Genomic DNA, 16,462 nt, shown 5'->3' on the forward strand with positions numbered 1-16,462 from the left:
GACAACAACAGGGTACCTGTGGAAAACTTGCGGTGAACGCGTTGTGTTCTGTCACGAACGTCGAGGAATAGGATGAGAGAAGGACCGGCTGTGAAGCTTGCTTTTCAAAGCTGTGTGCGATTTTTGACACCCTACTCTCTGTGTGGCGATAATACAGCGCACAAGAGCTTGGGACGAACGATCGCGCACGGCCAGAGCCGGCTGTGAAGTCCGCTAGTTATCGAGTTCATTCTCCAATAAGAGAGGAGGAGGAGAAGTGTCGGGATCCAGTATCGGGTTGTCTATGATCCCTGTCGTTTTGTGAATTCTCCTCCTGTGTTTTCCACTTTAAAGGTATTTCAATGTATTTTCCGCCCGGCCGTCGGATACGTGTGCGCATTGCATCGCGTACTCGCGACGGTTTCCGTTTCTACGGACGATCGTGTGTCGTCCTTAAAAACGACGCCTGAATCTCCTTCGCGCTGGTTGGAGCTTTCAGGTATCGGCGTTCTTATGAACCGCAGAACAAGAGACATAATTATATATTGATTATAAATCAAATTATACGATTACCCTGAACGGTGGATCACTTAGCTCGTGGGTCGATGAAGAACGCAGCTAATTGCGCGTCAACGTGTGAACTGCAGGACACATGAACATCGACATTTCGAACGCACATTGCGTTCCACGGATACAATTCCTGGACCACGCCTGGCTGAGGGTCGTTTACGTAACAAAATACTGCTTGCGTTGCTCTTGTAAGTCCCCGCCGTCGCTTACCTCTCCATGTCGAATTGTGGAGGGCGCAAAGAGCGTTTCTGAGTTGGGTTGCAAAGATGCTACGTACGAGCGAACGTTGGACGTTTCGTCGGCGTTTGACGCGGTTCTGTGAAAATTGCAAATTTTACATTGCGTCTAACAGTTTCGTGAGAAGAAGGAAATAGGAATGGGTATCACATTCGGACTTGCGTGAGTGTTTTGCGGCGTCGTGAGTCGTATTTTCAATACGACCGCCCGTGAACACCGCTCCGACGATCGAAATCTCTCTCTCCTCTCTCTGGAACGATTCGCATTGCGGAAGAAGCGTTTCACTCTCGAACACTTTACGCGCTCCCGACGTCGTCTGAAATGATGCGTATACGAAAGGTATAAGAGTCTCAAGAGACTACAGTGAATGGACACTGTTCGGTCCTACACAGACCGAACGTGAGTTACGATAAACACGGTCGGCTGCGATAGCCAAAACACTTTAGGCGAAGCGACGGTCCCAAGATTTGGAGTGTCATCGGACACCACTTGGAGACCTCCGTGAACGAGCCCATTGAAAGGGCAATACACAAACATTTAATTTTCCAGACCATCTTTCCCATATCTCTCACACCTAATCCATTCAGATCATCTAAACACAATTCCACCAAATCGCATCCCCACTCCGACGACCAAATGCACCACCCATTAACCAATAGAAGAAGAGCCCGAGTTGACTTTATAGACGACACGACACCGAACCGCAGAAAGCTAAGATACCTCGAAGAAAACACAAATCGATCGCGTCTAGAAAACTCGTTGTACGCGTCATACCTCGCCAACTGACTTGTGAATGTTAAGTTAAAATATATTGAAGTGTTGTTCCAAAACGTCGAGTTTCATTTCAACTAGACGTAGCTACTCCGTAACTCCGTCAAGGCCCGAATATCGTCCGCGAGCAAGCGAAACGGGATTTACGACCCCGCGAAGTCCGACAGGCGGACTGACGACACTTTCGGACGCCTCAGACACAAATAAAGAAAGAGATACCGGACACCCGTGTAAAATCTGTGTGCGCAACTGTGGTGTGCAACGTAAGCCCCAGGGAGATATATAAAATAAAAAACGACTGTGCGTGGATGTGTCTCTCTACACATAATTGCGGCGGACGGTCGTCGTTGCCAGCGACTTCGACAAACATATTCTTAGAGTTCGCGAGACAGTGGTCTCTCGTTCTACGAACGCTTTGATGACTGATGGACATAGCAACATTTGACATTGTGCGGGATGCGCACGCGTACTTGTATCGGGTCGAATAATTTCCCCGTCGCCGCGTGTCCTCGCTAATCCGTTGCGGATTCCATCGCCACGTTCGTTGAATTGAATGACGACCGAGATCTCGTGTCTCTTTGGTTTGATCGATGATATCGCGTCGTGCAGCGTTTCTGTACCCCCGTGTGTCTAGTGTAGTAGAGAAACCCCACCGGGTGTTGAAAAAAAATATATATATATATACTCCTCTATGGAGTGGCTTTCGAACATCGTTGTCACCACAACGTGTTGTCACGCAGAGCACGAGAAGGTGAAGGTGAAAACAAACCTTTGTCGGTCGCCCCATGTCTTTTTTTTTCATTGTCGATCGCGAGACCGCGCGATCTGTCGGTCGTCCAGTCCCCGGAAGTTCTTTTCGACGGACGTTAAAGTTAACCGGCCGATCGTCTAGCGAGAGTTTCCGATCGACGAACAAAATGAAGAAATCTCTATATATATTATATAGAGAAAAGACACTTTGGTGTGGCGCATAAGATATATGGTTTTGTTTTTTTTTTTGTGCTCCTCTGTACGTTCTCGCGTACTTTTAATGCTTTCGGTGAAATATACGAAACATTTTTTTTCACGTTTGACGACCTCAGAGTAGGCGAGATTACCCGCTGAATTTAAGCATATTACTAAGCGGAGGAAAAGAAACTAACAAGGATTTCCTTAGTAGCGGCGAGCGAACAGGAATGAGCCCAGCACTGAATCCCGCGGTTCCGCCGTTGGGAAATGTAGTGTTTAGGAGGGTCCATTTATCCCGTGACGTCGAACCGCGTCCAAGTCCATCTTGAACGGGGCCATTTACCCGTAGAGGGTGCCAGGCCCGTAGCGACCGGTACGCGTTTCGGGAGGACCTCTCCTTAGAGTCGGGTTGCTTGAGAGTGCAGCCCTAAGTGGGTGGTAAACTCCATCTAAGGCTAAATATGACCACGAGACCGATAGCGAACAAGTACCGCGAGGGAAAGTTGAAAAGAACTTTGAAGAAAGAGTTCAAGAGTACGTGAAACCGTTCAGGGGTAAACCTGAGAAACCCAAAAGATCGAATGGGGAGATTCATCGTCGACGAGGCTGGCTTCCGTTGGTGCGCAGATACCCCGTATGGGCCTTCGTGGTTTCCAGTGCGAGGGTACACCATCTTCGGCAAATGTTCCGGTCGCATAGTCGTGCACTTCTCCCTTAGTAGAACGTCGCGACCCGTTGCGTGTCGGTCTACGGCCCGAGTTGTTGCCTGTCGTGTCGCTACGTGCGCACACGACAGACGCTCGATCGCCTGGCCGGCTGCGTGACGGTACTCTGACGGTATCGGGCCGCAACCAATCCATTCTCGAATGTGCGTGCGTCAGGCCCGCCGCAAGCTCGGTTAGTTTTACCCGAAGGTACGGACCTGGTGCCGGCTTCGGGCCTAACCAGCTGTTAGCAGGCGGTGTCCTCGGACTGGCCAAGCTTCGAATTACCGGTCAGCGACGCTACTGCTTTGGGTACTCTCAGGACCCGTCTTGAAACACGGACCAAGGAGTCTAACATGTGCGCGAGTCATTGGGACATGTAAACCTAAAGGCGCAATGAAAGTGAAGGTCGTACCTTTGCGTCGACCAAGGGAGGATGGGCCGCGTTACGATGCGGCCTCGCACTCCCGGGGCGTCTCGTTCTCATTGCGAGGAGAGGCGCACCCAGAGCGTAGACGTTGGGACCCGAAAGATGGTGAACTATGCCTGGTCAGGACGAAGTCAGGGGAAACTCTGATGGAGGTCCGTAGCGATTCTGACGTGCAAATCGATCGTCGGAACTGGGTATAGGGGCGAAAGACTAATCGAACCATTTAGTAGCTGGTTCCCTCCGAAGTTTCCCTTATGATAGCTGGCACTCGCTCGTTCTCTTTTGCGCGTTCGCGTTGGTTGCTTAAGACAGCAGGACGGTGGCCATGGAAGTCACCTGCCGAAGCAACTAGCCCTGAAAATGGATGGCGCTGAAGCGTCGCGCCTATACTCCGCCGTCAGCGGCAAGTGGGGTTGGACGTTTGCGCTGTTGCGTAAACGTCCTCCATGAAGCTCTGACGAGTAGGAGGGTCGCGGCGGTATGCGCAGAAGGGTCTGGGCGTGAGCCTGCCTGGTGCCGCCGTCGGTGCAGATCTTGGTGGTAGTAGCAAATACTCCAGCGAGGCCCTGGAGGACTGACGTGGAGAAGGGTTTCGTGTGAACAGCCGTTGCACACGAGTCAGTCGATCCTAAGCCCTAAGAGAAATCCTATGTAGATGAGGTGTCCTAAGAGCAAATGTACAAACACAAAACACACACCCATCGGGCGAAAGGGAATCCGGTTTCTATTCCGGAACCCGGCAGCGGAACCGCATACCATTCGGGCCCTCGTAAGAGTGTTCGTCGGGGTAACCCAAAATGACCTGGAGACGCCGTCGGGAGATCCGGGGAGAGTTTTCTTTTCTGTATAAGCGTTCGAGTTCCCTGGAAATCTCTAGCAGGGAGATAGGGTTTGGAACGCGAAGAGCACCGCAGTTGCGGCGGTGTCCGGATCTTCCCCTCGGACCTTGAAAATCCAGGAGAGGGCCACGTGGAGGTGTCGCGCCGCTTCGTACCCATATCCGCAGCAGGTCTCCAAGGTAAAGAGCCTCTAGTCGATAGATTAATGTAGGTAAGGGAAGTCGGCAAATTGGATCCGTAACTTCGGAATAAGGATTGGCTCTGAGGAGCGGGGCGTGTCGGGCTTGGTCGGGAAGCGGGTCTGGCTGACGTGCCGGGCCTGGGCGAGGTGAACACATTGATGGGAATCCGAGCTCGGTCCCGTGCCTTGGCCTCCCGCGGATCTTCCTTGCTGCGAGGCTTCCGTCTAGAACGGTCGTCCTCTTCGGCCGCCATTCAACGCTCAGCTCAGAACTGGCACGGACTAGGGGAATCCGACTGTCTAATTAAAACAAAGCATAGCGATGGCCCCCACGGGTGTTGACGCAATGTGATTTCTGCCCAGTGCTCTGAATGTCAACGTGAAGAAATTCAAAAAAGCGCGGGTAAACGGCGGGAGTAACTATGACTCTCTTAAGGCGATCCAGGTCGTTCAATCGGCGCCGTCCTCCAGCTCAGCCGTCCACCTGTCTCCAGGTGGACGTTGCCCAGCTCCCACCTCGTGGAGGTGTGGAGGAATGGGAGCCACATTCCATCATGTGGCGCCGATTGGACGACCGGTTTCGCCCGCGGAGGGTCATAGTTAGCAAGCAGCCCCCTTCTCGTGGGTCCCGCTGTCTAGTACCTCCTTAGGGAGGGAAGCTAAGAGCTGCCTCTGCGATTCAGGGTCTTGTGGGGAGCCCGCCTGATCACATACCGTTGGCCCAAACAATAATATCAATGCCTCGGACATGGAGCAACCTGGTCTCGGGTGTTCCATGACGGATTTATCCGTTCAGCAGGAGACCACCGTTGACGACCAGGCTAATGTTAAAAGGTGAAGCGAGAAATCTATCATGATTACAGTACCTGCACCGGAGGAGGGCGTGAATTGTATCTTATGCCAAGAAAAGAACCGAAATCTAATGTTCACAGACCTCAAAAACTTTGTTATACACTGCCAAAATGAACATTTGATTGAGGAAATCAAGTGGAAGTGTGGGAGGTGTGAAAGGCTTTGGCCCGGCCTCCACAATTGGCGGTGCCACTTCCCAAGATGTAAAGGGGAAGTAAAACAAGTTAAGAGGTATGGTTGCGAAGAATGTGCAGAATCGTTCGACACATTGGTGGGACTCTCAATGCACGAAAGGCATATGCATCCCTCCGTCCGAAACCGAAAAAGACAAACGGCACATGAAAGGGAAAGGCTCCCAGCTGCTAGGAAAGCCACAGTGTGGACCGTAGAAGAAACAGCGCTGTTAGTCGAACTAGACGATAAGTACAAACATCTAAAACAACCTAACGTCGAAATTATAAAATATCTCCCCAATAAAACCCTGAGGCAAATCAGTGATAAGAGAAGACGACTACAGCCAGAAAGCAGAGAAACTATCATAATAAATAATAATGAGAATATGGGTTCCGATAGTTCCTCGAACGAAGAGCCACAAGAGCTATCTCGACCAGAATCGGGCACTGACACCTTAAATAATCCCAATCTCAGGGATATCAAAGAAGCGATATCCAGCAGACCCGAAAATCCTCCCGACTAATGCAAAGATATATTCGACAAGATAGCAAACCTATGGGAGAAAATCGAGGAAATATCTGATGAATCAACATATGGCTCCGAAATAGATAAAGGGCCTAGCCGATTAAGATGGTCAAAACTGCCCTTAGAGGTTTTTCAATGATTAATGAACCATTCGAAAGCTGACCCAGAAAAACCCCTCTGAGCAAAATTTCAACCCCCTATCTTGCCCGTGAGAGTAGTTACAGGGTTAATTAGATTTCGCGCTTTTCCACGCATTTTCCACACTCTGATGCTTCCTAAAATTCTGAAAAAAATGTGGCATATTTTGGATCCTAAGACAGATTTTTGAGAATTTTTTCAGATTTTTTTCTTGCAAACTGTGATCGCAAAAAATGAAAAACCTCAAAAAAATCGGAAAAATGTACATTTCTCAAAAATATGAAAACATGCTATTTTGCTGTTTAGTGCCCCGATAAAGTACCATAGCAGGCAGTGTCGTCAATTTTTTTTAGATTTTTTGTTGTGGGAAGTCCTTGTCAAAAACAAGAAAAACCGAATTTTTTCGCCGTTTCTGCTATTAGGAGGAAAGTTACACTTGTTGGTTCTATCACAGGTATATATTAAGTCATTTTAAACATTATTACATTGAAACAAGTAAGTGTTTGACCTAAGAAATGTTTTAAGAGAAAAAATGGATTGTATTTTGTGCGGTATATACCAGAATGTTCGTAACGTTTCCAACATCGCCGGTTGGCACAGCGGTTAGGGCGTCGGACTACGGAGCGGATACGCTGGGGTTCGAATCCCCTTGGTGGGAAAGTTTTTTTTCCATACGTCATCTTTATTTTTTCAATTTCTTATATGGTTTATTCATGTGATTTTAACAATATTTTTTTAATGTTTTAAAAATATTGATTAACATTTTTAACTAAAATACATACAAAAATAGTTTTGCAGTATCTATTATTTCCTCGATTCTCTAATTGTATATGTTCATCATTGCGGTCCTGTTTAATATTCTTAATATTAAAATTCATTCATATATATACCTGTGATAAAACCAACAAGTGTAACTTTCCTCCTAATAGCAGAAACGGCGAAAAAATTCGGTTTTTCTTGTTTTTGACAAGGACTTCCCACAACAAAAAATCTAAAAAAAATTGACGACACTGCCTGCTATGGTACTTTATCGGGGCACTAAACAGCAAAATAGCATGTTTTCATATTTTTGAGAAATGTACATTTTTCCGATTTTTTTGAGGTTTTTCATTTTTTGCGATCACAGTTTGCAAGAAAAAAATCTGAAAAAATTCTCAAAAATCTGTCTTAGGATCCAAAATATGCCACATTTTTTTCAGAATTTTAGGAAGCATCAGAGTGTGGAAAATGCGTGGAAAAGCGCGAAATCTAATTAACCCTGTAACTACTCTCACGGGCAAGATAGGGGGTTGAAATTTTGCTCAGAGGGGTTTTTCTGGGTCAGCTTTCGAATGGTTCATTAATCATTGAAAAACCTCTAAGGGCAGTTTTGACCATCTTAATCGGCTAGGCCCTTTATCGGGGAGGTCCTGACGCCTTTTCTTTTACAAAAAAAAAAAAACAGGTGTGGAGATCGGAGCTAGCTGAAGAAGAGGCCGCAGAGAGGGGGAAGGACCCTATCGGCGACAATGGGGTAGGCGACCAGGGGTGGGACGCCAGACCCCGGAGTTAGTAATTAAGCGACCGCCGGAGAGTGAGGTTGTCGGGAGAGTGTCTCTATAGTGTACACCTTGTGACGGGTATCCGTCGGGGTGGAGGGATTCCGGCCCGTTTGCACGGTGCCGGCTCGGACGAGTTTCCCGTAGGCTTGCGCCCCTCGGGGGGAGGGATTCCGGCCCGTTTGCACGGTGCCGGCTTGGATGAATTTCCCGTAGGCTTGCGCCCCTCGGGGGAGGGATTCCGGCCCGTTTGCACGGTGCCGGCTTGGATACGGGAACGAGGGTGTCTGGCGGAAACGGTGGTTTCGGTAGGAACGGGGTGCGGTCGGGTTGGAGGTACAGCGGAGGTCTTATTCGGCGGTAGCTCTCGGTCTCGCATGCCTGGCCCCAACTGCCCCGACTGCTGCTTCTCGCGGCCTATTTATCCTTCCCACCGCCCACTTCCACTCGCGAGCAGCCGGCTCGTCGCGGTGGCCACCTTGCGGCCGCGACGGGAGGCTGTGCTCGGCCGTGGTCTCGGCGCGCTCGCTGGGAGTGGGGCGGTGGTAGGCGCGGTGTTAGGCGGGGAAGTCGCGGGCCTTAGCTATACCCGTTACAACCTGAATAAATAAACTGAGTGTCGCAGCCCAACAGGATCGTACGGCGAGTATTATTTAACGACCCTTGCATCGGTAAATCCCCGGTAGTAGCACATTTGGCGACGAGGATTTCTCACCTTCAATATTTACGAACCTTTGTGTATAAGAATACCAATATTTACGGAATAAATATTGGGGGACGGCTGTGAGCCGAGACGCAGTGTATTGCGGGACGGCTGTGAGCCAAGACGCATTGAATTGTGAGACGGCTGTGAGCCGAGACGCAGTGTATTGCGGGACGGCTGTGAGCCAAGACGCATTGAATTGTGAGACGGCTGTGAGCCGAGACGCAGTGTATTGCGGGACGGCTGTGAGCCAAGACGCATTGAATTGTGAGACGGCTGTGAGCCGAGACGCAGTGTATTGCGGGACGGCTGTGAGCCAAGACGCATTGAATTGTGAGACGGCTGTGAGCCGAGACGCAGTGTATTGCGGGACGGCTGTGAGCCGAAGTGCAGTGTACAGTGAGAAGGCTGTGAGCTTATGGAAATGGCGTTAAATATATCGGGAATAGGAGTAAAACCATTTCTATGTGAAAACATAGACAAGAATGTAATCAGACTTGTATGGGAAAAATGGCTCCGTTCGCTGGAACTTTACCTAGCATCTGAAGATATAACAGATTATGGAAAAAAAAGAAGTAAGCTTTTACACTTTGGGGGCGAGCAACTACAAGAGGTTGCCTACAGTTTGCCCGGTGCTATTGAAGCGGTGGACGCCGATAAGAAAAACGATGTTTTCAAGGAACATCAAGCGGGAAGAAGGAGAGAATTTCCGTAAATTCGTACTAAGAAGTAGACAGCAAGCAAAACGTTGTTCCTTTGGAGAAACTGAGAGCGAAGCAATAGAAATAAACATGAAAGACAAAATCATCGATAGCTGGTGCCCCACGGAATTACAGAAGAAGATTCTGGAGAAGGAGCGGACACTAGACGAAATTATCGAATTGTGCCAAGTACATGAACAAATAGCGAATCAATCGACAGCCATGAATGCAAGTTTACCAGGACCGAGTACATCATCGAACACGTACGCCTCAATAAATAAGCTGGGATTTCAAAAAAGAGGACAATCTCATCAATGTATCAGATGCGGAAAATCCGGACACACCGACAATATAAAAGCATGTCCGGCAAAGGATGTGAAATGCCACAAGTGTGGTTTTCAGGGCCACTTTGCTAGATGTTGTAGGACGCGTCACCAAAGGAAAAGACCTGCTACCCCAGAACGATCCGAGCAGAAACAGAAACGATTTAAATCAAGGATCAACTATGTCGATTCAAGCGCCTCAACATTCGAGGCACAGGACAAGATTAAGGACTTCGATTGCTTCAAAATTGACTCGGAAGAAGGAATCACAGATAACTCGGATGATTTAATCGAATGCCTTATTGGAGGCGTACGCCTAGTAGTACTCATAGATTCTGGGTCCAAGGTGAATGTAATAAAAGGCAAAGATTGGGAATTTCTTTCCAGGAATAGAGCAATTATATGGGATCTTACTGAAACCACAGATGTTCTAAAATCGTACGCATCCGGACGTCCACTTGAACTTAAAAATAGATTTGTAACAACAATCAATCTGGTAGGAAAAAAAGAAATCGTCTCACCATTCTACGTAGTGATGAAAGGAGACATTTCACTGATCGGAAAAGATACAGCAAAACAACTAGGAATATTAAAGCTGGGATTACAAGCGAACGGACCGGTGGAAGTAATATCGTTTCCGAAGATAAAGAATGTGGTAGTGAAACTGTCCATAGATCCTTATGCAAAGCCGATTCAGCAAGCGGTGAGAAGAGTACCGATCTCAGTGGAAAGCCTGGTTGAGGGCAAGCTGGAGGAAGCCTTGCGAAGCGACATCATTGAGCGTGTCCTACAGCCGAGTGCTTGGATATCACCGATTGTGGTTATCTTCAAACCCTCAGGGGATATCAGAATCTGCGTAGACATGCGCAGAGCAAATGAAGCCATCCTCAGAGAAAACTATCCACTACCTACATTTGACTCTCTTATAACAAAATTAAGGAGAGCAAAATATTTTTCACGGCTGGACTTATTAAGTGCGTATCACCAACTTCAGTTACACGTGGACAGTCGTCCCATCACTACATTTATCACTCACAAAGGCATGTTCCGCTATAAGCGCCTCATGTTCGGAGTGAATTCGGCAGTCGAAATCTTTCAAAGAACCTTCGAGGCAATATTATCACATTGTGTGAACTGTCTTAATTATCTAGACGACATAATCGTATTTGGTTCAACCGAAACAGAGCACGATAGTTGCTTAAAGGCTGTATTGAATACCTTAAAAGAAAACAATGTAACATTGAATGAAACAAAATGCCTCTTTAAAGTTCCCGAATTAGACTTCTTGGGGCATAAACTATCTAGCGAAGGTATCGATGTAGATCAAAGGAAAGTAAAAACAATTCTACATTTTCGGGCACCAGAAAACAAGGAAGAACTACGAAGTTTCCTAGGTCTAGTAACATATGTAGGAAAATTCCTACCGGACCTAGGAACAACGGTCGAATCTCTGCGGAAATTAACAAAGACGGATATCAAATTTGAATGGGCCGAAGTCCATCAACAACACTTTGAACAGCTTAAGCATTCATTAGCCAAGCTCCCAACATTAGCATACTTCGATCCACAACGGCGTACACGACTGATAGCAGATGCTAGTCCAGTGGCGCTGGGAGCAGTGTTGCTGCAATTCGACACGCAAGAAAACCCAAAAATGATATCTTTCGCAAGCAAAAGCCTTTCTAATGTAGAAAAACGCTATTCCCAAACCGAAAAAGAGAGCCTAGCTTTAGTCTGGGCAGTGGAGAGATTCTATTTCTATCTAGCTGGATTAGAATTCGAACTTGTGACCGACCACAAACCACTGGAAACGATATTTAGGCCATCCTCGAAACCACCCGCACGAATTGAGAGATGGCTGCTAAGGCTTCAAGCCTTCAGGTTTAAAGTTTTATACCAACCCGGCAAGTCGAATATTGCCGATTCCGTGTCAAGGTTATGCAAGTTACAAGTCGAGAATTCATTTGACCCAGAGGGCGACCAACACATCTTCGCAATAGTGGAAAGAAGCGCACCAAAGGCGATGAAAATTTCCCAAATAATCTCAGAAAGCAGAGAAGATAGAGATATAGTCGATGCAGTCAGCAAAATTAATAACGATTCTTGGCCATTACAGGACAAAAGTATATATTTCCCTTTCAGAACAGAATTGACGTCAATGGGCCCAATAATACTGAGAAACAACAGAATTGTAATTCCTCAAACATTAACAAAACAAGTATTGGAATTAGCCCACGAAGGACACCCAGGAGAAACCGTAATGAAGAGACGTGTACGAGTTAAAGTCAGGTGGCCGTCAATGGATAGGCAGATCGAGAAATTTGTTAAAAATTGTAGACTGCTTACTAGTCTCACAACCAAACAAACCACCCCTGATGAGTAGACACCAATTTCCGGAAGGACCTTGGCAGTGCCTTGCCATCGATTTGATGGGTCCATTACCGAACAAAGACATGATATTAGTAATCATTGATTATTATTCCAGGTGCCAAGAAATTAAATTCATGAAAGTCACAAATTCATCTGCGATAATAAGCCATCTCTCGGAAATTTTCTCGCGTCTGGGGGTTCCAAAAAGTATTAGGGCTGACAATGGAAGGCAATTTGCTAGCAGTGAATTTAAGGAATTTTGTAATACTCACAATATCAAACTCATCCATACGCCGCGCTATTGGCCGCAAGCTAATGGAGAGGTAGAAAAAATGAACAAGTCAATCCTAAAGCGCTTGCAAATCGCACATGCTAATGGAAAAGACTACCAAGCGGAGATACAGAAATTTTTGTTAATGTACAACGTCACTCCCCACGGAACAACTGGGAAATCTCCGTCAGAACTTTTACTGGAGAGGAACATCAGAGACAAAATACCATCGATAACAGACCTAATAGCCACAGAAGGAGACACGGAAGCAAAAGATAGTGATATGGTCGAAAAACAAAAAGGAAAAGAAAGAGAAGACAAAGCAAGAGGAGCAAAAACCAGCGACATACAGCCAGGAGACAAAGTGATAGCACAAAATATGACAGCCTCAAACAAACTGGAATGTAGGTTCGGAAAAGCCGAATACAAAGTGATAGGAAAAAAGGGGGATGAACTTACGTTAGAAAAAGACGGAACAACATTCAGAAGACACACGACACATGTGAAGAAATTGCCAGCTAGCCCAAAACAAAGTTGAGCCGATCATAAAACAAACACGTCTACTAGGGTTCCTAGCAGTAGTACGGCGACATACGCGGAATCAAAAAAAGGGGTTCAACCCGAAGATAATGGAAATTCGCAATTAAAGACCCAAAAGCTTAAACTGAAAAAGAAGGAGGGATTGTGGAGATCGGAGCTAGCTGAAGAAGAGGCCGCAGAGAGGGGGAAGGACCCTATCGGCGACAATGGGGTAGGCGACCAGGGGTGGGACGCCAGACCCCGGAGTTAGTAATTAAGCGACCGCCGGAGAGTGAGGTTGTCGGGAGAGTGTCTCTATAGTGTACACCTGAATAAATAAACTGAGTGTCGTAGCCCAACAGGATCGTACGGCGAGTATTATTTAACGACCCTTGCATCGGTAAATCCCCGGTAGTAGCACAACAGGCAACAAAAATAACTAATACTAATAAAGACAGCATATCCCGGTATAACTTACGCGCTAAAACAACCAATAAAAAACTAGATAAAAACTTTAAAGCTAAGAACAATAAAAATAACAGAAATAAAACAAAATATGCGCGCTGTCAAGAATGGTATAAAAATTGCCCAAGAAATTTAGTGGACGCGGTAATCTCAGGGGATTTAGAATGCACCATTAAACCACAAAAGCTACCGGATATAAATGCTATAAAAACACTATATGACAATCTATGGGGTGTAAAGGGCCCGGAAGAAATTAAAATTACAACTGATGCAACAGCGGAAATTCCAACAGAACAAATAATAAGAAAAATAAAGAATGAAGAAATAATTGAAAGGATCGCAAAGATATCGAATAAGTCCGCTGCGGGACCAGATGGTATAAAGGTAGCACACTTGAGAAGAAATTATATTGATAGTATTTTGGCAAAAATATATAATATATTATTAATTAAAAGATACATCCCAAGACCATGGTTACAGAACCGGACAATTTTAATTCCAAAATTAGGAAAAGACACAAAAGAGGCTAAAAACTCTATTTTTCGGCACTTATTGACGCACGCCTGAGATCAAGTTTAAAACACAATATACGTCAGAAAGGCTGCGTAGCCAGCAATTGGTGCCTGAGTAACATTACCATCCTTAAGCATGCCATTAATGAGATGAAAAGCAACGATGGGGGAGTAATGATATCGATTGATATTACCAAAGCCTTTGATACGGTACGACACGCAGCAATATATGAAGCTCTAAGAGTCAAGGGCACTCCGGAACATGCAATAGAAATAGTAAGATCCATGTATTCAGACTGTACCACCACCATACGGGGAACAGAAGATACCAGCATAAATATAAAGCTCGAAAGGGGAGTGAAACAGGGTGATCCCTTGTCTCCTTTCCTTTTCAACACAGTGATCGACCATATACTAGACAAGATACAGAATACCACTGAAGGAATCTCACTCCCTGGAGGCAATGCAGTAATCCTAGCGTTTGCGGATGATATTGTATTAATGGGGAAAAACGCTTCAGAAGCGCAGAAACAAGCGCATATTCTTGTCAAGAAACTGCAAGAATTGGGCATGTCCATCGCGCCCGACAAGTGCTCTTGCTTTCAGGTGATAGCGATCAACAGAAGCTGGTTTATAAAGAACCCCGAAATTAACATCGGTGGGGATCTAGTTCAATACATCGGACCGGAAGAAACCTTTGCGTATCTAGGTGCTAGGATGGGCGCATGGAGAGACACTTATCGTAAAATAACACTTACAGAAATAAATAGGATAGTAAATAACGTTAAAAGATTAAAACTTAAACCTATGCAGAAAATAAAACTGATAGTGATGTATATTTTACCGAGATTTATCCATGAACTTACAACTTTCCCTCCTAGTAGTGGTACGTTAAAGATGATAGATTCCGACATTCGAGGCCATATCAAAGAAATCCTCCATCTCCCCGTTAGCACAGCTAACGGTCTCGTGTACGCGTCCAAAAGGGACGGAGGATTGGGAATTCCCAAAATGGAGAACATTATAAGGATAGCGGCCCTCAATGCAGGGCTTAAACTAAAGGCCTCGAATGACCCCATCATTAGGGCCCTTGCGAATGAAGAAAACTTCAACAAAGCCCTAAAGGAAACGGCCAATTCGCTCAGGATCAACTGGCCAGCGGACGAGGTTCACCTTGCACATGCGAAAATAAGACTCAAAAGAAAGGCCTCGTTGGAATGGGGAAAACTTAAGTCCCAAGGACACGGGGTGAAAGAATTTCGAAATAACCCCGTAAGTAACACATGGCTTTATCGTCCAGAATATCTCCAGCCTTCGCGATTCAATGACGCGCTGAGGCTGAGAACGAATACAATCGGTACCAAGGTCGCCTTAAGCCGTTCAAAAAAGATTTCGGATGTAAGCTGCCGTAAGTGTAGATGCCAACCGGAATCATTGGGACATATCCTAGGCCTGTGCATAGCCACAAAGCCGTTAAGAATAAAACGCCATGATGAAATAAAAAATCTCTTAGCCGATAGAATTAGTAAGAGGGCAAACGTTTTGGTTGAACCCTCGTATGATATGCAGTCAGGTAGCCTCAAACCAGACCTCGTAATAATACACGAGGAACGGCTGGACATAGTCGATGTTACTATCCGCTATGAACACAGGGAGTGCCTAAAGACGGCATACGAAGAAAAATAAAAAAATATAATCGGCTAACAGAATTTTTAAAAAATAGATTTAAAAAGAATAAAGTAGGGAAAGTCATACCAATCGTAATAGGTTGTAGAGGCGCGGTACCGGACTATTCTATTAAGCTCCTAAAGGAGCTAAAAATAACAAAAAAAGACACCATCACCATGTCTATGATGGCACTCAGAGCGTCAATCGAGATCGCCAATATATTTATAGATTACGATTTAAATGCGTAAAATAATATAAAAAAATATATATAAATATAAATTAACCCAATCGTAACAATAACTGGAGAGATAATAATAATCATTCGCGGCCTTCGACATATTTAGAATAAACTGAAAGTATTTTATTTTATTTTATTTTATTTTATTTTATCAATTGACTAAAGTGTAAATATAAATTTTATTAATTGACTAAGTATAAATATTTTATTATTGTAGATTATAAACGTATACATGACAAGAACGTGTACATTGACATGCAAACTATTATGACACGACTAATTGAAAATAGACTTGCTATGCAATTCAAAGTTTTATATTTTCTTTTAATTGAATCCAACAAGGGGAAAAAACCTTGGAAGAATGTCTCACAGTTTGCGCTGTAAAGACATAGAAATCTAGCCAAATGCCTCGTCATCTAATTAGTGACGCGCATGAATGGATTAACGCGATTCCCTCTGTCCCTATCTACTGGGTCTTATAAGCGTCAGGGACTTATATCATGGTATAACCCTGACGCACCAACCCCTCCTTCACGTGGTAGGACCTGGACACCTTCGGGTGACTAACGGGGCTCTGATAAGAGAGTTCCTGCGTGAGTTCTCGCTCTGCGACGACCGCGGCTCTCGTAAAGAGAGTTCTTGCGGAGTTGTCGCTTTGCGAGGACCGCGGCTCTCAGAGAGCTCTGCGTGAGTTGTCGCTCTGCGACAACCGCGGCTCTATCATAAAGAGAGTTCTTGCGGAGTCATCGCTTTGCGATGACCGCGGCTCTCAGGGAGCCCATGCGTGTGTTATCGCTTGCGATAAC

General features: G+C 45.7%; 1 long non-coding RNA gene and 1 other non-coding gene across 2 annotated transcripts; one reads left to right on the forward strand and one right to left on the reverse strand.

The window, feature by feature from the left end:
- Positions 1-549: 549 nt before the first annotated feature.
- LOC143363833 (5.8S ribosomal RNA) lies at positions 550-704 on the forward strand. The gene has a single exon (XR_013083924.1). It is a non-coding gene; the product is annotated as a 5.8S ribosomal RNA (ribosomal RNA).
- A 3,369-nt stretch (positions 705-4,073) lies between these two features.
- LOC143363827 (uncharacterized) lies at positions 4,074-16,127 on the reverse strand. Its single transcript, XR_013083923.1, has 2 exons — positions 16,045-16,127; positions 4,074-5,087 (listed from the first exon to the last, which is right to left on the reverse strand). It is a non-coding gene; the product is annotated as an uncharacterized LOC143363827 (long non-coding RNA).
- Positions 16,128-16,462: the final 335 nt, after the last annotated feature.

Source organism: Halictus rubicundus, unplaced genomic scaffold, assembly GCF_050948215.1.
Source record: "Halictus rubicundus isolate RS-2024b unplaced genomic scaffold, iyHalRubi1_principal scaffold0143, whole genome shotgun sequence".
Taxonomy (NCBI): Eukaryota; Metazoa; Arthropoda; class Insecta; order Hymenoptera; family Halictidae; genus Halictus; species Halictus rubicundus.